The 21,247-nt window shown below is 47.8% G+C and overlaps 2 protein-coding genes across 4 annotated transcripts in view; one reads left to right on the top strand and one right to left on the bottom strand.

Annotated features, from left to right (window-relative positions):
- The window catches only part of MCF2L2 (MCF.2 cell line derived transforming sequence-like 2), a 410,388-nt gene that overhangs the window by 260,540 nt on the left and 128,601 nt on the right, over nt 1-21,247 (top strand). The window lies entirely within an intron of this gene.
- The window catches only part of B3GNT5 (UDP-GlcNAc:betaGal beta-1,3-N-acetylglucosaminyltransferase 5), a 103,468-nt gene that overhangs the window by 25,696 nt on the left and 56,525 nt on the right, over nt 1-21,247 (bottom strand). The window contains exon 1 of one of the 3 annotated variants that reach the window (XM_030216242.1): nt 11,765-11,836. The exons of 1 other annotated variant lie outside the window; for it this stretch is intronic. The gene's annotated coding sequence lies outside the window, so the exon portion shown is untranslated. Of the gene's footprint in view, nt 1-5,485; nt 5,537-11,764; nt 11,837-21,247 lie in introns of those variants that run through there. One more of the 3 variants, XM_030216241.1, reaches the window with a different exon arrangement.

The following is a 21,247-nucleotide window of genomic DNA, read 5'->3' as shown; positions in this document are numbered from 1 at the left end:
GTATAGAGAGAGGTGTGACCAGCAGAAGAAAAGAGGTGTTGATGCCCCTGTATAAGTCGTTGGTGAGGCCCCACCTGGAGTATTGTGTTCAGTTTTGGAGGCCGTACCTTGCTGTAAAAAGAATGGAAGCGGTGCAAAGAAAGGTACGAGAATGGTATGGGATTTGCGTTACAAGATGTATGAGGAGAGACTTGCGGACCTGAACATGTATACCCTGGAGGAAAGGAGAAATAGGGGTGATATGATACAGACGTTCAAATATTTGAAAGGTATTAATCTGCAAACGAACCTTTTCCGTAGATGGGAAGGCGGTAGAACTAGAGGACATGATATGAGATTGAAGGGGGGCAGACTCAAGAAAAATGTCAGGAAATATTTTTTCACAGAGAGAGTGGTAGATGCTTGGAATGCCCTCCCGAGGGGGGTGGTGGAGATGAAAACGGTAGCGGAATTCAAGCATGCGTGGGATAAACATAAAGGAATCCTGTTCAGAAGGAATGGATCCTCAGAAGCTTAGCCGAGATTGGGAGGTGGGGCTGGTGTTTGGGAGGTAGGGCTAGTGCTGGGCAAGACTTCTACGGTCTGTGTCCTGGGCAAGACTTCTACGGTCTGTGTCCTGAAAATGGCAGATACAAATCAAGGTAAGGTATACAAAATGAAGTAGCACATATGAGTTTATCTTGTTGGGCAGACTAGATGGACCATACAGGTCTTTTTGTGCCATCATCTACTATGTTACTATGTTATGTTACTAGACTACTCCAGGGACCTGCATGCTGTTCTAATGGACCTGAGTATAACATCTGAGACTGGCAAGTAATGTTTTTCATCACATTTTTTTGGGGGTGGGAGGAGGTTAGTGACCACTGGGGGGAATAAGAGGAGGTCATCCCTGATTCCTTCCAGTGGTCGTCTGGTTATTTAGGGCACCTTTTTGTGCCTTATTTGCTATAAAAACAGGTCTAGCTCAGAATGTCTTAGTTTTAGTCCTGGACGGTTTTGTTTTCTTCCATTATGGGTGAAAATCATCTAAGTCTCAAGAACACCCAAGTCCCACCCTGAAAATGCCCCCTTCAGATTTGGATGCACTTCTGACAGACCTCAAAGAAAAACGTCTAAAAATAGGTTTAGAAAATACTGATTTGGACGTTTTTGTGAGAAAAACGTCCAAATGCTGCTTTATGCCGCTGTTTAGACGTTTTTCTGTTTTGAAAATTAGCCCATTGGTCTCCCACAGACTGCTTCCTTAGATGGATTCCCATTAAGCATCACTCTTTGCAGTGGACCCTGCTATTTTAACTTAAAGACCTCCCCCCATATGTTTTGTCTGTATCTGTTAAAGTGATGTAGCCAGATATCCAATTTTGGATGGGCCTAAGCCGAAAGTGGGTGGCACACAATTCTCTCCACCCCTTTTCTCCTCTGCTCTTTGTTGCCTCCCCCATGACTGAAAATATAAATACTTTTGCTGGCAGGGATCCCCAAGCCTCGCCCAACTGAAGACCACCTCCTCCAGCAGCCAGAAGTTCTCCCACACTCCACTGCGGCAGCAGTGTCGCTGGGCCACCATCTTAGCATATATGGGTAGCCAACGGCAACATGGCTACACTGCCACCAACTGTGTAGTCGAGACAAGGGCTAGCTGCAGGAGGAGGTGGTTTTCATCTGGCAGAGCTTCTGGATCCTTGCCAGCTATAGCAAGGGTATGCCAATTTTGGATGGGTTTAAGCCCAAGTGGGTAGGCTCCTGCCCACCTGTGACTATGCCATTGGTATTTCTTCAATAAGTGGTTGTAAGTAAAAATCCAAATATTGTGATAACGGTTCATTTAGTGAGTACCAGGGCAAAAAACATTGGTGAGATATTAAGGTCCCAATTCAGGAAAGACAGAACCTCTGGGGGTGAACACACAGGGGGACATAAACCCTGTTCAAGATGTGTTTTTGCTGTAAACATGTGTGGCAGACGGATCAAGTAATTCACCCAAGAACAGGAAAGCCATTCCATCTTACAGCTGATGCGAATTGCGAGTCTGCTCAAGTTGTGTACGGTATCATATGCCCGTGTAAGATGTGGTATACTGGATATACCACAAGAAAAATCAAACAACGAATAGCTAAACATGTCAGCAATTTGAGAGTGCAGAAGAGAGAAGCCCCCTTAGTAGATCATTGGGTCAGTCAGAACCACAACGTTCTGTATTTAAAATATGTAATACTTATGCAAATGATCACATCACGTGGATGCAACATTGCCAAGGCTCTGAAACGCAAAGAACAAAGACTGATTTTTCATGGGACATGGTAACCCCATGTGGCCTGAACCGTGAAATTGAGTGGCTACATGAATAACGAACAGCTGGATACGTCATCAGGCAAGTCACATTTAAACAAAGTGCGTGCGCCGGCGTTTTCTAAACGCTTAGCCCTGGGAGAGAAAGGCATTCCACTTTTCAGGTATGCCACAGAGATATGAGATTGATTCAAGATAAAAAAAAACAATGAACAACATTGAGTGAGATAACTGAGTTAGTGTAATTATATCATTTAAGACCTTGATAAAGTACATAAAAATAATAACTTTGCACAACTATATCATAGATTGCTACATGAAGACGGGAGCAGGGCTCCGAGTCAAATAAGTTCTCCTGATGACGCGATAACAAGCAAAACACAGCTTGTGTTGAGAACAAAAAGCTGACGAGAAAGCAAAGAATTCACTCACATCACGAGCACAATTATATTTTCAACATTGCCCCGGAGGTCTACCTAGATGCACTCAGTGGAAGCCACAAGCCATAAAGTTTCAGCCCTAAGCTTAGTGATCATCCTTTCACATTTTGAGATGCTAAGTGATCATTCTTACATACTTTAAGAGATGCATATATAAGGAGAGAGGGAGGGCTGTAGTGCTATGATGTTGAGTACTGTATATTGCCGATAAGTAGACCAGCCGGAGCAATATGAGTTTTACTGAGCACTAAAACATTAAAGAGAACAAAAAGCTGACGAGAAAGCAAAGAATTCACTCACATCACGAGCATGATTATATTTTCAACATTGCCCTGGAGGTCTACCTAGACGCACTCAGCGGAAGCCAGAAGCAATAAAATTCCAGCACTAAGCTAAGTGATCATCCTTTCACATATTGAGATGCTAAGTGATCATTCTTACATTTTATTTTTATTTGTTACATTTGTACCCCACATTTTCCACCTATTTGCAGGCTCAATGTGGCTTACATAGTACTGTAAAGGCGTCCGCCAAGTCCGGTTGAGAACAAATACAAGGTTATATTGTGGTCGAATAAGGTAGGTTTGTTTCAGGCACCATGAGGGTCGAAGGGAGGGAAGATTGTATATTGTCCAGTACGATCATTGGTTTTGCTGTGTTGCCGGGTGTGGGGATTTACGTTGGATCGGTGGGGTAAGCCTTTTTGAAGAGGTTGGTTTTTAGTGATTTCCTGAAGTTTAGGTGGTCATGGGTTGTTTTCACAGCTTTTGGGAGTGCATTCCATAGTTGTGCGCTTATGTAGGAGAAGCTAGATGATTAGGTTGTTTTGTATTTGAGTCCTTTGTAATTTGGGTAATGTAGGTTTAAAAGATGCATATATAAGGAGAGAGGGAGGGCTGTAGTGCTATGATGTTGAGTACTGTATATTGCCAACAAGTAGACCAGCCAGAGCAATATGAGTTTTACTGAGCACTAAAACATTAGAAACATAGTGGTTTATATTCACTAGATTAACAGCATATATAAAAACTTTAAATAAAGAAAGGTAATTTAAAACAACGGTTTCTACAAGAAGTATATGGCAGCATAAATTGAAACCAGGATAGTTGATTACCCCAGAGTCAACACATTTAATGCCAAAAAGTGTAGAGTGATGCACTTGAGGTGCGGAAACCCAAAAGAGAGATACCGGATAGGAGGGGAGAGATTAGTAAGCTCGACTCGGGAGAGAGACCTTGGGGTGTTGGAGGATCTGAAGGTGAAGAAACAATGCGACAAGGCGACGGCCATGGCCAGAAGGATACTAGGCTGCGTAGAGAGGGGCATAACCAGCAGAAGAAAGGAGGTGTTGATGCCCCTCTGCAAGTCGTTGGTGAGGCCCCACGGAGTATTGTGTTCAGTTTTGGAGGCCGTATCTTGCTAAAGATGTAAAAAGACTGGAAGGGGTGCAAAGAAAAGCTACGAAAATGGTATGGGATTTGCGTTGCAAACCGTACGAGGAGAGACTTGCTGACCTGAACATGTATACCTTGGAGGAAAGGAGAAACAGGGGTGACATGATACAGACGTTCAAATATTTGAAAGGTATTAATCCGCAAATGAACCTTTTCTGGAGACGGGAAGGCTGTAGAACTAGAGGACATGAATTGAGGTTGAAGGGGGGCAGACTCAGGATTAATGTCAGGAAATATTTTTTCACGGAGAGGGTGGTGGATATGTGGAATGCCGTCCCGCGGGAGGTGGTGGAGATAAAAACGGTAATGGAATTCAAACATGCATGGGATAAACACAAAGGAATCCTGTTTAGAAGGAATGGTTCCGTGGAATCATAGCTGAGATTGGGTGGTGACGCTGGTAATTGGAAACAAAACGGGAGCTGGGCAGACTTCAACGGTGTACGCCCTGATCGTGACTGAATAGATAAGGGATGGGCTGGAGTGTATTACTACTACTACTTAACATTTCTAAAGCGCTACTAGGGTTACGCAGCGCTGTACAGTTTAACAAAGAAGGACAGTCCCTGCTCAAGGAGCTTACAATCTAAAGGACGAAATGTCAAGTTAGGGCAGTCTAGATGCTTCGATGTTAGCTTCAGAACTTAGTACAAGAACAGTACTGGGCAGACTTCTACGGTCTGTGACCTGAGAAAGGCAAGGACAAATCAAACTCGGGTATACATATAAAGTATCACATACCATGTAAAATGAGTTTATCTTGTTGGGCAGACTGGATGGACCATACAGGTCTTTATCTGCCATCATTTACTATGTAATAGGCTTGAAGGCACTCTGTCCCTTCTGTTCTAAGAAATTTGAAATCTGGTCCTAGGTTTGTTTCTACATATCTTCTTTCACTCTCCTCTCTAGAACCCCCATTTCTGTTCAATGTCCTGGTGTTTTATAGCTGGATCTACTATAAGCAGCTCTTCTATTCCAATTTGCTTGATCCTTCTACTTAGGGCAGGCAATAAGGTGGCTTCAGAATCTGGGTCAGGATCAGAACTTAATTTGCTGCCACATTCTACCACAGGCAACTGAAACAGCAAGAATGGGACACCTTTCAGTGTAGGGCTTTGGGTATTCATCCTGTCTGACATCTCTCTGAAATTACTCGTGTTTTATTCTCCCCAGCTCTAGCACCAGAGGAGCTGTTGCCTGCCTCACTCCAAATTGCTCTCCTTCACATTTTCTTTCAACAATTAAGAAATGATAGCACTGTCCCTGCTACCAAACTTTCCTACAACCTAAACTTACCCAGCACAAAGAGTAAGAAGACAATATCCAGGCCACAGACTTCCCTTCCTGCCTTTTCTCCCCATTCCAGGTCCCAGACAACAGCTGTGCTCAGTCCACTCATGTCAACATGAGTCAGAGACCTATATGAAGTCAATAGCAACAAAGGCTAGAAAACCATTCACCAGAGAGCTTTTAATGGCTCTCAATGGCAAGCAGATGTTTGCTGCTCTGAAAGAGATCTTAATTTAAAAAGGATAGTTTTGCTTTTCCTGATAACATGAGTATTTGAATTGTTTTTCCTTAGAGTTAAGATAAGTTTCAGCTAAAACCGGTCTCTCCTGAGGTTAGCTGTATGGCCAAACAGTTCATAAGAACATAAGAATAGCCATACTGGGTCAGACCAATGGTCCATCTAGTCCAGTATCCTGCTTCCAACAGTGGCCAATCCAGATCATAAGTACCCGGAAGAAACCCAAATAGTAGCGACATTCCATGCTACCAATCCCAGGGCAAGCAGTGGCTTCCCCATGTCTGCCTCAATAGCAGACTATATGGACTTTTCCTCCAGGAACTACTACTACTACTACTTAACATTTCTAGAGCGCTACCAGGGTCACACAGCGCTGTACAATTTTAACAAGGAAGGACAGTCCCTGCTCAAAGGAGCTTGCAATCTAAAGGACAAGTATACAGACAATCAATTGGGGCAGTCTAGGTTTCCTCAATAGAGGTAAATGGTTATGTGCCGAAGGCTACAGTGAAGAGGTGAGCTTTGAGTAAGGATTTGAAGATGGGCAGGGAGGGGGCTTGGCGTATGGGCTTGGGGAATTTATTCCAGGCATTGGGTGAAGCGAGGCAGAACGGGCGGAGCCTGGAGTTGGCGGTGGTGGAGAAGGGTACTGATAGGAGGGATTTGTCCTGTGAGCTGAGGTTACGGGTAAGAACTTGTCCAAACCTTTTTTAAACCCAGATACAATAACTGCTGTTACTACATCCTCCAGCAAAGAGTTCCAGAGCTTAACTGTCCATTGAGTGAAAAAAAATATTTCCTCCTATTTGTTTTAAAAGTGCTTCAATGTAACCTTCATTGAGTGTCCCCTAGGTCTTTGTAAAAGATTTATATCTATAAATAGATATAAATCAATTCACTTACACTCATTCACTGTGCAAGTGTTTGTTAGAAAAACTAAATGCCCTAGTTAACTTTTCAACCCCCAAAACAAATTCAAGGAAATTCCATGATGTACAACTGGGCAAAGAAAACGTGCAGTGAGTTTTTCTTTGTTATAAATACAAACTAAACAGAACAGAGAAGAGCTAGACAGCTAGAGGATGCCATCCAATATATTGATTGCCATGTGGCATGAAGTCATAAAACTGCTTTAGCTTTTCATACACATGATTCTTTAAAGTGTAATTATTCTCCCAGCAGCCATCACAGATTTAGAATACTAGTAACTACATTCCCAGAAGAGTTACACCAAGGTGCAATCACTATTCCTAGAGCAGTGACTCTCAACCCGGTCCGTGGGCTGCACCCAGTCAGCCAGGTTTTAATTATAACCATAATGAATATGCATGAGATAGATTTGCTTACAAAAGAGGCAGTGATGCAAATCTACCTCATGAATATTCTTTTGTGGCTATCCTAAAAACCACTACTACTACTACTTAACATTTCTAGAGCGCTACTAGGGTTACGCAGCGCTGTACAGTTTAACAAAGAAGGACAGTCCCTGCTCAAAGGAGCCCACAATCTAAAGGACGAAATGTCAAGTTGGGGCAGTCTAGTAACATAACTACAAATTGTAGTTATCCTAGAATACTTGTTTCTAGTTTTCAAAACTCCTTTGGGAGATTTTATAAAATAAAGTTACTTGTGTGCCAGAGTTTCTAACATGGATCTTAAATCAGGAGAAGCTAAAGGAGGTATAGATATTTACAGCTGACTTAGGATGCTCCACCACTAACTGCCTGAGCTCCAGGAGACCAAAAAGAATTCTCTTCCTTGAACAAGTCTTTGACAAGAGCACTGGCTGGGCAGAGTACTCACTGTTAGGGCTGGACAGACTTCTTTCAAACTCAAAATACTATGCGACTCAGACTGACATCTTGGGCTATAGAGTGCTTACTGAATGCAGAGACTCCAAACCAGTCTAGTGTTTACCCACAAGTCCTGCACAGAGCCTCTCTTATTCACAGATGCAGCCTCCTGCTGAGGGCCTGGTTGCTGTCCCTCAAAATTTGGTCCTCGTTTCACTTATGACTGCACAGCAATAAAAGGGTCCCCAAAGCCAGGCAACGTAACTGGACTCTGAAGATCCACAAACATCCAGCCAATGGAGCAAGAAGGGTTGATGGGCATCGGATTTATTTTGCGACTTCCAAGTTAGGCCTCCTAGAGTATACGGTTAATGTGCATATACACTTATTTACAAAAGCCTTTGGCAATGGTCAGTAAAGCAGAAGATTACTGTAAAATAAGGCCTTAAAAATGACAGCTGCACAGATTGCATGGTAATAGGCACTTCCATGACAAGAACATACAAGACTAAAAGTTACAAAAAAGCCCAACATCATTCTTCTTAATGCACACACTGGTTGGGTGTGCCCCGAGGACTGTGTTGAGAATCAGTGTCCTAGGGAATAATGAACTACATTATTTATTTATTACAATTTATTTACCGCCTTTTTGAAGGAATTCACTCAAGGTGGTGTACATTAGCTAGCTAACAAAGATGAGTTGGGATAATAAACTGTTGAGACTAACAAATGTCTTATACAGATGTAAGGCTTCAAGACTATCAAAGTCTCCTCTTCAAGGAATCCATAACAAAGAAGCTGAAGTTACTTATAGATGTACCGTACTCCCTTGTAGCTTTATTAGAAGTACAGTTCCTGAGAAAAAGAGTAATAAAAGCTACTTTTAATTTAACCTTCATCCCCGTAATGAGGCAGAGATTGCAACTGCCCCAGTAAATCGGTCTCTCCTTTCTCCATTGCTTGGTGCTTACGGAAAATCGGCATCACTATTTTATAAGAAATTCTGCAGTATTTATATACATGCCTAATTTTGTTGATATTGTAAGTAGTATACTATGCCATACTTTGCATTGTTATTTGAATGTTTTTACTGCTGTAATTGCCTGTTGCTCATGGTTGACCTATTCTTAGTGTACACCGCCTTGAGTGAGTTCCTTCAAAAAGGCAGTAAATAAATCCTAATAAATAATTTGCAAGACTTGGTGTCTTCATCAGGTACCATTACAGTCATACACCCCACACACACATAGATATTCTTTTGGACCAGCTGTTCAGGTGAACTTATACAACAAGTCCAACACTTCTTCCGCAGACACAACACAGGGAAATCCTAGTGTATTTGTCCCTACTTGCCAGACCAGTTTTTACTGTACTTATTCTACTTGGCTTTCTCATCTGTTTGTTTCTGCTTTCAATCGTATTCTGTGGGTTAATTTCTTTGTCCTGATATTTCTCATAACAACTCTTACTGGTGTATTATGAAATGTTTTACCATAATAGAAATTGGATCACTGCTCATAGGCTTAAATTGAATAAGGAAAAGACAAAATTTCTCTAGTCTCTAGATCATCCTTTTAGCTGTCTGCAATTTAATATTGGGATAGACTGTTTTCATTTTGATAAGTCAACAAGGGTGCTTGGTGTAGAGCTAGATAATATGCGATCTCATATTAACTTAGTTGTTAAGAAGTCTTTTTTCTTATTGAAAAAATTGTGGTATACCAAGAAAGGAAGAGTGGCCTAGTGGTTAAGGTGGTGGACTTTGGTCCTGAGGAACTGAGTTCGATTCCCACTTCAGGCACAGGCAGCTCCTTGTGACTCTGGGCAAGTCACTTAACCCTCCATTGCCCCAGGTACAAATAAGTACCTGTATACATAGAAGCATATTTTCAAAGCACTTAGCCTTCCAAAGTTCCATAGGTTTCTATGGAATTTTGGAAGGCTAAGTGCTTTGAAAATATGCCTGATAGTAACATAGTAGATGACGGCAGAAAAAGACCTGCACGGTCCATCCAGTCTGCCCAACAAGACAAACATATGTGTATACCTTACCTTGATTTGTACCTGCCTTATTCAGGGCACAGACAATACAAGTCTGCCCAGCAGTACTTCCCGCCTCCCAATCACCAGTTCCACCTCCCATCACCGGCTCTGGCACAGACCGTATAAGTCTGCCCTCCACTATCCTCGCCTCCCAACCACCAACCCCTCTTCCCCCCACCTGCTCCGCCACCTTATACAATATGTAAGCCGCATTGAGCCTGCCATGAGTGGGAAAGCGCGGGGTACAAATGTAACAAAAAAAAAATATTTCACCACTTCTACCTTCAAATTAGTGGTTCAATCTTTAATTCTTCCTAGGATCGATTATTGTAATAGTGTTTTCTCAGTTTGCTCCAAAGTATCATTGCATAGTATGCAGATAATACAAAATACAGCAGTTAGGCTGATTTAAACTTGGGATTCTAGTTTTTAGGATATTGCATGATAAGGCCCATTACTATATTGTAAAAAATGTTTAATATTTCAACTGGTTTTAAGTCTGATCATTTAAGAGGACAATGTCTGTTGTAATTCCCATTGGTATATAATGTTGGATTTAAGGGCTTATTATCTACTTCTATTTCTTAAAAGGCAGTGTCATTTTGGAACTCCCTACCCATTAGAACTTAGGTTGATAGGAAATTATATATATTTTAGGAAGTCATGAGACTTTTTATTTCAGAAGTATTTCTATGTATAGAAACTGGGCTTTAGTCGACATTTTCTCATTTTTACTGTACTTATTCTGAGTGATATGTAACATCTGAACATGTAGTTCACTCTTGTTTAACATGTAATTCACTTGGAACTATTTGTGATATTAGCGGGATATAAGTCTAGTATAATGTAATGTAATTTTTATTCTACAGTAAATGGTGCGCACCTTTCACTGTAGTGACACCCTCTGTTTTTAGCATCTTATGTCACCTACTGATTATGGTATTACATTGAGAACAGCAATACTTGCATGAGGTTCTGATAAAAGTCAATGAAGCAGCACTCAAAAGTTATTGTATTCATAATGGGGAGGGGCTGCTGAGGAGGAAAACCAAAACTCCTCTCCACTCTCATCTCTCCCTACATTCCTCCCCGTGAACTCCGTTCACTGGGTAAATCTCTCTTATCTGCACCCTTCTCCTTCACCGCTAACTCCAGACTCCGTTCCTTTTATCTTGCTGTACCATATGCCTGGAATAGACTTCCTGAGCCAGTACATCAAGCTCCATCTCTGGCCGTCTTCAGATCTAAGCTAAAAGCCCACCTTTTTGATGCTGCTTTTAACTCCTAACCCTTGTTCACTTGTTCAGAACCCTTATTTTATCATCCTCACTTTAATATTCCCTTATCTCTTGTTTGTCCTGTTTGTCTGTCCTAATCAGATTGTAAGCTCTGTCGAGCAGGGACTGTCTCTTCATGTTCAAGTGTACAGCGCTGCGTACGTCTAGTAGCGCTATAGAAAAAAAAATGAAATGATAAGTAGTAGTAGTAGTAGTAAAACAAGGCACAAGAACAGACAACTTGATAAAAAAAACACAAGCTGGTTAGTACTACTACCTTCTGGCTAAATAGCTCAAAGAACAAAAAAAAATCACCTCTCATATTCTTATTGAAGATAGTGTTCAAGTACATTAAGCACTGCTCATTCCTATAACAAAATAGATTTGAAAGGTAAAAATATAGTAAACTATAACCACCGAAGCAGATAACCATAAACAGAAAAAGGGAAGAGAAAACAAAGAAGTTTCAAGTTTATGAAGCACTTTGGGGTAGAAAGTTGCTTTATAAACTTGAAACTTCTTTATGTTTTCTCTTCCCTTTTTCTGTTTATGGTTATCTGCTTCGGTGGTTATAGTTTACTATATTGGATCTACTATAAGCAGCTCTTCTATTCCAATTTGCTTGATCCTTCTACTTAGGGCAGGCAATAAGGTGGCTTCAGAATCTGGGTCAGGATCAGAACTTAATTTGCTGCCACATTCTACCACAGGCAACTGAAACAGCACGAATGGGACACCTTTCAGTGTAGGGCTTTGGGTATTCATCCTGTCTGACATCTCTCTGAAATTACTCGTGTTTTATTCTCCCCAGCTCTAGCACCAGAGGAGCTGTTGCCTGCCTCACTCCAAATTGCTCTCCCTCACATTTTCTTTCAACAATTAAGAAATGATAGCACTGTCCCTGCTACCAAACTTTCCTACAACCTAAACTTACCCAGCACAAAGAGTAAGAAGACAATATCCAGACCACAGACATCCCTTCCTGCCATCCCATCAGACGAACAATCTGGGTGGCTTACAGTCTAAAAGTAGAGAATGAAGAGTTGTAAACGCAATTGGACAAAACAAAGATGGATGGGGATAAAGGGTGAACTACAGTGTAGACAGAAAAGTGGGGGAAGCACAAGCAAGCGAATGATACATACCTGTAGCAGGTGTTCTCCGAGGACAGCAGGCTGATTGTTCTCACGCCTGGGTTGACGTCCACGGCAGCCCCCACCAACCGGAACAAAACTTTGCGGGCGGTCCCGCACGCAGGGCACGCCCACCGCGCATGCGCGGCCGTCTTCCCGCTCAGTTGAATGACAAGCAAAAATGATCAAAAACGCAACTCCAAAAGGGAGGAGGGAGGGTAGGTGAGAACAATCAGCCTGCTGTCCTCGGAGAACACCTGCTAAAGGTATGCATCATTCGCTTTCTCTGAGGACAAGCAGGCTGCTTGTTCTCACGACTGGGGTATCCCTAGCTCTCAGGCTCACTCAAAACAAGAACCCAGGTCAATTGAACCTCGCAACGGCGAGGGCATAACAGAAATTGACCTACGAAGAACAACTAACTGAGAGTGCAGCCTGACCAGAATAAATTCGGGTCCTGGAGGGTGGAGTTGGATTTAAACCCCACACAGATTCTGCAGCACCGACTGCCTGAACCGACTGTCGCGTCGGGTATCCTGCTGGAGGCAGTAATGTGATGTGAATGTGTGGACAGATGACCACATCGCAACCTTGCAAATCTCTTCAATAGTGGCTGACTTCAAGTGAGCCACCGACACTGCCATGGCTCTGACACTATGAGCCGTGACATGACCCTCAAGAGTCAGCCCAGCCTGGGAGTAAGTGAAGGAAATGCAATCTGCTAGCCAATTGGAGATGGTGCGTTTCCCGACAGCGACCCCTTTCCTGTTGGGGTCGAAAGAAACAAACAATTGGGCGGACTGTCTGTGGGGCTGTGTCCGCTCCAAATAGAAGGCCAACGCTCGCTTGCAGTCCAATGTGTGCAACTGACGTTCAGCAGGGCGGGTATGCGGTCTGGGAAAGAATGTTGGCAAGACAATTGACTGGTTAAGATGGAACTCCGACACCACCTTTGGCAGGAACTTAGGGTGAGTGCGGAGCACTACTCTGTTATGATGAAATTTAGTATACGGAGCATGAGCTACCAGGGCTTGAAGCTCACTGACCCTACGAGCTGAAGTAACTGCCACCAAAAAAATGACCTTCCAGGTCAAGTACTTCAGATGGCATGAATTCAGTGGCTCAAAAGGAGGTTTCATCAGCTGGGTGAGGACGACGTTGAGATCCCATGACACTGCAGGAGGCTTGACAGGGGGCTTTGACAAAAGCAAGCCTCTCATGAATCGAACGACTAAAGGCTCTCCAGAGATGGCTTTACCCTCTACACGAAGATGGTAAGCACTAATCGCACTAAGGTGATTCCTTACTGAGTTGGTCTTGAGGCCAGACTCTGATAAGTGCAGAAGGTATTCAAGCAGGTTCTGTGCAGGACAAGAACGAGGTTCTAGGGCCTTGCTCTCACACCAAACGACACACCTCCTCCACTTGAAAAAGTAACTCTTTTTAGTGGAATCCTTCCTAGAGGCAAGCAAGACACGGGAGACACCCTCAGACAGACCCAACGCAGCGAAGTCTACGCCCTCAACATCCAGGCCGTGAGAGCCAGAGACTGAAGGTTGGGGTGCAGAAGCGCTCCGTTGTTCTGCGAAATGAGAGTCGGAAAACAGTCCAATCTCCACGGTTCTTCGGAGGACAACTCCAGAAGAAGAGGGAACCAGATCTGGCGGGGCCAAAAGGGCGCTATCAGAATCATGGTGCCGTGGTCTTGCTTGAGCTTCAGTAAGGTCTTCCCCACCAAAGGTATGGGAGGATAAGCATACAGGAGGCCGGTCCCCCAATGGAGGAGAAAGGAATCCGACGCTAGTCTGCCGTGTGCCTGTAGTCTGGAACAGAACAGAGGCAGCTTGTGGTTGGTCTGAGAGGCGAAAAGGTCCACCGAGGGAGTGCCCCACTCTCGGAAGATCTTGCGTACCACTCTGGAATGGAGCGACCACTCGTGCGGTTGCATGACTCTGCTCAGTCTGTCGGCCAGACTGTTGTTTACACCTGCCAGGTATGTGGCTTGGAGAAGCATGCCGAACTGGCAGGCCCAACGCCACATCCCGACGACTTCCTGACACAGGGGGCGAGATCCGGTGCCCCCCTGCTTGTTGATGTAATACATTGCAACCTGATTGTCTGTCCGAATTTGGATAATTTGACAGGACAGCCGATCTCTGAAAGCCTTCAGTGCGTTTCAGACTGCTCGGAGCTCCAGGAGGTTGATCTGAAGATCTTTTTCCTGGAGGGACCACAGTCCCTGGGTGTGAAGCCCATCGACATGAGCTCCCCACCCCAGGCGAGATGCATCCATCGTTAGCACTTTCGTGGGCTGTGGAATTTGGAATGGGCGTCCCAGGGTCAAATTGGTCCGAATGGTCCACCAGTGCAGTGAAGTGCGGCAACTGATGGAGAGGCGGATGACATCTTCTAGATTCCCGGTGGCCTGGCACCACTGGGAAGCTAGGGTCCATTGAGCAGATCTCATGTGAAGACGAGCCATGGGAGTCACATGAACTGTGGAGGCCATATGACCTAGGAGTCTCAACATCTGCCGAGCTGTGACCTGCTGAGACGCTTTGGTCTGGGAAGCGAGGGACAGGAGGTTGTGGGCCCTCGCTTCGGGAAGGAAGGCCTGAGCCGTCTGAGAATTCAGCAGAGCTCCTATGAATTCCAGAGATTGGACTGGCTGGAGATGGGACTTTGGGTAATTTATCACAAACCCCAGCAGCTCCAGGAGGTGAATAGTGCACTGCATGGACCGGAGAGCTCCTGCCTCCGAGGTGTTCTTGACCAGCCAATCGTCGAGATATGGGAACACGTGCACTCCCAGCTTGCATAGATACGCCGCGACCACCACGAAACACTTCGTGAACACCCGTGGGGCAGAGGTGAGCCCAAAGGGCAGCACACAATACTGAAAGTGCCGTGTCCCCAGGCGGAATCTGAGATACTGTCTGTGAGCTGGCAGTATCGGGATGTGAGTGTATGCGTCCTTTAAATCCAGGGAACATAGCCAATCGTTTTTCTGAATCATTGGCAGAAGGGTGCCCAAGGAAAGCATCCTGAACTTCTCTTTGACCAGATATTTGTTCAGGCCTCTCAGGACTAGGATGGGGCGCATCCCCCCTGTTTTCTTTTCCACAAGGAAGTACCTGGAATAGAATCCCTGCCCTTCCTGCCTGGGTGGCACGGGCTCGACCACATTGGCGCTGAGAAGGGCGGAGAGTTCCTCTGCAAGTACCTGCTTGTGCTGGGAGCTGAAGGATTGTCCCGGAAGACAATTTGGTGGAGGGGAGGCCAAATTCAGGGCGTATCTGCACCGCACTATTTGGAGAACCCACTGGTCGGAGGTTATTAGAGGCCACCTTTGGTGAAAAAGTTTTAACCTCCCCCCGACTGGCAGATCGTCCGGCACGGACACTTTGATGGCGGCTATGTTCCCATGGATCCAGTCAAAAACCCGTCCCCGGTTTTTGCTGTGGAGGCACCGGGGGCTGCTTAGGCGCACGCTGTTGACGAGAACGAGCGCGCTGGGACTGTCCCTGTGCCTGAGGAGGCCTTCGGGCCGGCTGGGTGTACCTACGCTTGTTGTAGGCATAGGGTGCAGCCTTCCTGGCCCGGGAAAAACGTCCACCTGCTGAGGTGGATGCTGAAGGCGCCCGGTGAGAGAGCTTGTCGAGGGCGGTTTCCCGCTGATGTAGTTGGTCCACCAGCTGCTCGACCTTCTCACCAAAAATATTATCCCCCCGGCAATGGACATTGGCCAGCCGCTGCTGGGTGCGGTTGTCCAAGTCAGAGGCACGCAGCCGTGAGAGCCTGCGCATCACTATACCTTGGGCCGCAGCACGAGATGCCACATCACAGGTGTCATATATACCCCTGGACAGGAACTTTCTGCACGCCTTCAGCTGCCTGACCACCTCCTGAAAAGGCCTGGACTGCTCCGGGGGGTGCTCGTCAACCAGGTCCGCCAGTTGCTTCACATTATTCCGCATGTGTATGCTCGTGTAGAGCTGGTAGGACTGGATGCGGGTCACGAGCATTGAAGATTGGTAGGCCTTCCTCCCAAACGAGCCCAGAGTGCGAGACTCCCGCCCCGGGGGCGCCGAGGCGGTATCCCTCGAACTCTGTGCCCTCTTGAGAGCAGAGTCCATGACCGCCGAGTCATGAGGCAATTGAGGCCGCATTAACTGTGGGTCAGAGTGGATTCTGTATTGGGACTCTGCTTTCTTGGGGATGGTGGGATTAGATAAAGGTCTCAACCAGTTCCGAAGCAGTGTCTCCTTGAGGACATTGTGCAACGGTACCGTGGAGCACTCTCTAGGTGGAGATGGATAGTCGAGGACCTCGAGCATCTCGGCCCTCGGCTCATCCACAGAGACCACGAGGAAGGGAATGCAAATAGACATGTCCCTGACAAAGGAGAGGCTCTCAGGTGGCGAGAGCTTCCTCTCTGGTGAAGGAGTGGGGTCGGAGGGAAGGCCCACAGACTCCTCTGAGGAGAAATATCTGGGGTCCTCCTCCTCCCCCCACGAGGCCTCTTCCTCGGTGTCGGACATGAGCTCCTGTAGCTCAGACCTCAACTGGGCCCGGCTCGACTTTGAGGCACCGAGTCCTCGGTGGCGTCGTCGAGCAGTGGACTCCCGCGCCGGCGGGGATGAAGCTCCCTCCATCGACGGGGACTCCACCTGCGTGGCGGTCGAGACCGGCACTGCAAGTGGCGTCGGCGTCGAAGGCCTCGGCACCGGGCTACAGCACGCCGGCGCCTCCATCAACGGCGCCGAGGGCGCAAGCACCCCCGGCGCCGGCACAGTCTGGCGCATCAGCCCTTCCAGGATCCCCGGAAGGATGGCTCGGAGGCACTCGTCCAGGCCCGCTGTCGGGAAAGGCGAGGGGGCCGGTAGAGGTGTCGGTGCCGGAAGCTGTTCGGGTCCAGTAGACGGCACCGAAGTGCTGGTGCCCTGACGTAACGATACCTCTACCACAGAGGGGGACCGCTCCTCCCAACGCTGCCGCTTCCTCGGCGTCGAATCATCTCTGGAGCCGGTAGCCACATGCGCCGTGGGCGACCGATGACGGTGCTTTTTTGTCTTTTTCCGGTACCGAAGAGGAGGAGGTAGATCTCCCTCGGCCTCGAGGGATCGGGTCCGACAGGGTTCGGTCCCGAGGGCCCTGGGAAGAGGGAGTGACCGGGGCCGATTGCCCACGCGGCCGCTCACCCCTGCCTTCTCCGGAAGACCGGCGGGCCAACGGGACCTGTGCTCCTGGGGTCGGTGCCGTTGGTGCCGATTTTGTGGACATCGGTACCGGTACCGAAGATCCGGCCGTCGACACCGATGCCGTCGAAGTCGACGTCGAGGGGCCGGCGCAAGTTCCAAAAAGACAGTCCCATAGAACTTGCCTCGCCACCTGTGTCCGTTTCCGTAAACCGAGATACAAGGTGCACGTCTTGGTATCGTGCTCCGGCCCGAGGCACTGGAGGCACCAAGCGTGAGTGTCGGTCTGCGAGATATGCCGGCCGCACCAACCACACTTCTTAAATCCACTCGGGACCTTCGAGGACATCGACGGAAAAATCGCGTCGGCGAAGTCAAAGTCGTCGATGGTGGTGGTAAAATTCACACCTCGAAAAATAAATCGACCGAGCGGCCACAAGGCCGCAACGAGGCGCCCCCGCTAAAAATACGAGGGAAAAACAAAGTTTTCTCGTTTTTTTTTTTTTAAAACAAAATAAAACAGAGAAAAGCAACAAAGAAAACAACGAAGAAAATCTCGTGGCAAACGCGCGATCCGGTTTCCGGGGCTGACAGAGAGAGAGACGAACACGGCTCTCTCCAGCGCGGAAAAGAAAAGACTGAGCGGGAACGGTCGCGCACGGGCGGGAAGACGGCCGCGCATGCGCGGTGGGCGTGCCCTGCGTGTGGGGCCGCCCGCAAAGTTTTGTTCCGGTTGGTGGGGGCTGCCGTGGACGTCAACCCAGTCGTGAGAACAAGCAGCCTGCTTGTCCTCGGAGAACATGAGGTACACGTCTGTGTAATCAGGACTTGCTGCTAAGGCATGCAGAAAAGAGCTAGCCAAAGATATCCTTGAACAAAAAGGTTTTGAGACCAGCTTTGAAGGCATCCAGAGAAGGTTGGAACCTCAGTTCAGTGGGCAGTTAATTCCACAATTCTGGGCCCTGTATGACAAACATAGAGTATCTATTGGTCTCATGAACTATTTCCGTGTGGGTTGGTATTACTAGGCGATTCTGTTCAGCTAATCTAAGTTATCTAAATGATTTGTAAGGTATAAGATATAGAGAAAGATATGTTGGTCCACCCGAAGTGTGAATTTTAAAGACTAACAAGAGAATTTTGTAAGTGAGTCAGTGTGAGAGAGGCAGCCAGTGCATATTTCTTAGGTAAGTAACATAGTAGATGACGACAGAAAAAGACCTGCATGGTCCATCCAGTCTGCTGAGGTGGAAGGAGGTGTTTCAGAGAGCTCTGCAGACTTCCAGTGGTCGGAGAGTGAGGCCTAGCTCCCTCCCCAAGGATGTGGAGGGCCTCTGGGGAGCGTTCCCCAGGACAGGCCCAGGCCATGGGGCCTCTTGGGCTCAGGGACCAGAGGGTCAGGAAAAGCGGTCCCCTCCCTTGCAGTGCCGCAGGGAGGAGGGAAAGGAGCCCTGTGGATAGAAGAGGGCCAGACTCCAAGGGAGGAAGCCGGACTGGTACCCCCCTCGCAGCCGCACAACGTCCAACAGGTGAGGGGGGGAGAGAGCTGGCGGAGGCCCTAGAGAAGAGCTGGTCTGAGAAGGAAAGAGTGGTAATGGAGATCTGTCAAGAGGCCCTGCCGGAGGTGGAGGAGGAAGGCAGTGAGGACAGTGACGATCTAGAGGAGGAAGAGCTTGTGGACTACTGCCAGGATCCAGAGGACCCGGCCAGTGGCATAATTAAAATGGTGAAGAGAATTAAAAGTACGGAGAAGGAGGTGGTGGACCTGGGGAAGCGAGTCAAAATGGCAAAAGCCCTGAGCAGGCTGGCCCCAGCAGAGCATCGCAAGACCTATATAGTAACATAGTAGATGACGGCAGAAAAAGACCTGCACGGTCCATCCAGTCTGCCCAACAAGACAACTCATGTGTGCTACTTTTGTGTATACCCTACTTTGATTTGTACCTGTGCTCTTCAGGGCACAGACCGTATAAGTCTGCCCAGCACTAGCCCCGCCTCCGGCATAGACCGTATAAGTCTGCCCAGCACTATCCCCGCCTCCCACCACCGGCTCTGGCACAGACCGTATAAGTCTGCCCAGCGCTATCCCTGCCTCCCAACCTCCAGTCCTGCCTCCCACCACTGGCTCTGGCACAGACCGTATAAGTCTGCCTCGCACTATCCCCGCCTCCCACTACCGGCTCTGCTATCCAATCTCGGTTAAGCTCCTGAGGATCCTTTCCTTCTGAACAGGATTCCTTTATGTTTATCCCACGCGTGTTTGAATTCCGTTACCGTTTTCCTCTCCACCACCTCCCGCGGGAGGGCATTCCAAGCATCCACCACTCTCTCCGTGAAGAAATACTTCCTGACATTTTTCTTTATGAAAGAGGAAACCAGGCTGCTTAGGCTTCTCCAGAAAAAAGAACAGCTGCTGAGGGCCCTGAGTAAAGGCCCTGGAAATCCTCTGAGAGAACTCTATATCAACAGAGACAGGATGGCCTCAGGGGGGACAGGCCCCGTCAGCCTCGGTACAGTGGAAGCAACAAACAGAGCAGGAAGGAATCAGCCCAGGCTTTGGACCCCAGAACTTTGAAGCATCAGGGGAGCTGCCAGGAACTAGCACCCAAAATACATTAAAATTCATGCAATACCTTGCTAGTCAGTCCGGGCCTCTGCAGGCAGCTTCTGGAGTAAGCAGGACTGAAGGTGGGGCTGTGGAAGCCTCATTGAGAGCACCTGAGTGTGGGAGAGCAGAACAGGAAAAAAACTTTAACACTAAGACTTTTCACATTGTTGAAACAGAGGCTGGAATTTCAGGAGAGAGACCTTTTTCCACAGAAGTGGTGGTGGAAGTTGAAACAGAGAACTTACCTGGAGAAGAGGAGGTTGTCCTGTTCCCATTGCCTGTAGTAGGAGCAGACGGCAAGGAAAAAATGCCTGCCCCAGCACAGCCTGGGAGGCCTCACCCACAAAGCTCCGAGGAGCAGGATGTTCCAGCCAATCAGCCTGCAGCAGGGTTAAGGACTGAAAGTGGAGATGTTCCAGCAGGGAGCTGCCTCTTAAAAGAAAGGCAGGTGAAGACAAGGAGTGGTTTTCGATAGAGAAAGCACAGGAGGCCACACAGAGGCTCATTTTCAAAGCACTTAGCCTCCCAAAGTTCCATAGAAACCTATGGAACTTAGCCTCCCAAAGTGCTTTGAAAATATGCCTCACAGTGTTCCCCACAAAAAGGTTCAGAATGGCAAGGAACTGCGCTGCCGGGTGGCAGGATGCCACGCCCTGGGCACATTGGAGCAGGAGGCGCCAGCCAATCGGGCTGGAGGAGCAGGGATGGCCGCAGAGGAGCTGCAGTGGCCGGCAGGTGAGAATGCTACAGCGCAGCAGGATTCCCCACGTTTGGGAGAGCGAGTGGTGCTGGAGTGCGGGAAGCCACTCTTACTTGGCAAAACAGCAGAGCAGGAAGTCCCAACGAAGCAGGACGCCAGAGGGGAGACCAGTTCCCTGGAAAACAGCGGGCCCGCACAGAGAAAGCTGGAGCAGCACGTTGCAAGGAGGGACCCAGCACAGAGAGCAGGTTCCGGGGGGGAAGGAGGGGGGGAGGAGCGGGAGGTGTTTGCCTTGCAGTGTGCGCCAGAAGGAAACTTGACTGGTACCTTTGACTTTGAAGTTGGCCAGGCTGCGGGGGTGCGAGCCAGGGGGGAGTGTTCGGGCCGGGAGGGGAGGGTTGGCTCGGTGGGCGGGGGAGGGGGGTCAGGGGCATTGGGAGGGAAACATGTATTTAGGGGAACCTGCTCTCACTGTCTCTAGCGAACGTGTTGAAGGGGACAATGGCAGGTTTTTTGCTGCAGGGGAAATGGTACAGAAGGACACTGTGAAGGCAGGGGATGTGCAAAGTCTGCTGATAGAAGGGAGGGAGGCTGAGAGGAGGGGCAAGAGAGAGAGGGGGGTACGGCGCAGCAGGAGCAGGGGGGTCTCAGTGCAGGAGATGGAGGAGGGGGACAGTGGGGGGGTGCTCCATCCTTTGCGGCGGTAGTAGGTGGGAGGGGCGGGCGCAGGGGGAATGGGGGGGCAGGAAGCATTGGGGAAGGATGGGGGGGAGGGTGG

Source organism: Microcaecilia unicolor, chromosome 10 (assembly GCF_901765095.1).
Source record: "Microcaecilia unicolor chromosome 10, aMicUni1.1, whole genome shotgun sequence".
Lineage (NCBI taxonomy): Eukaryota > Metazoa > Chordata > Amphibia > Gymnophiona > Siphonopidae > Microcaecilia > Microcaecilia unicolor.
This window is presented reverse-complemented; position numbering and strand designations above follow the sequence as displayed.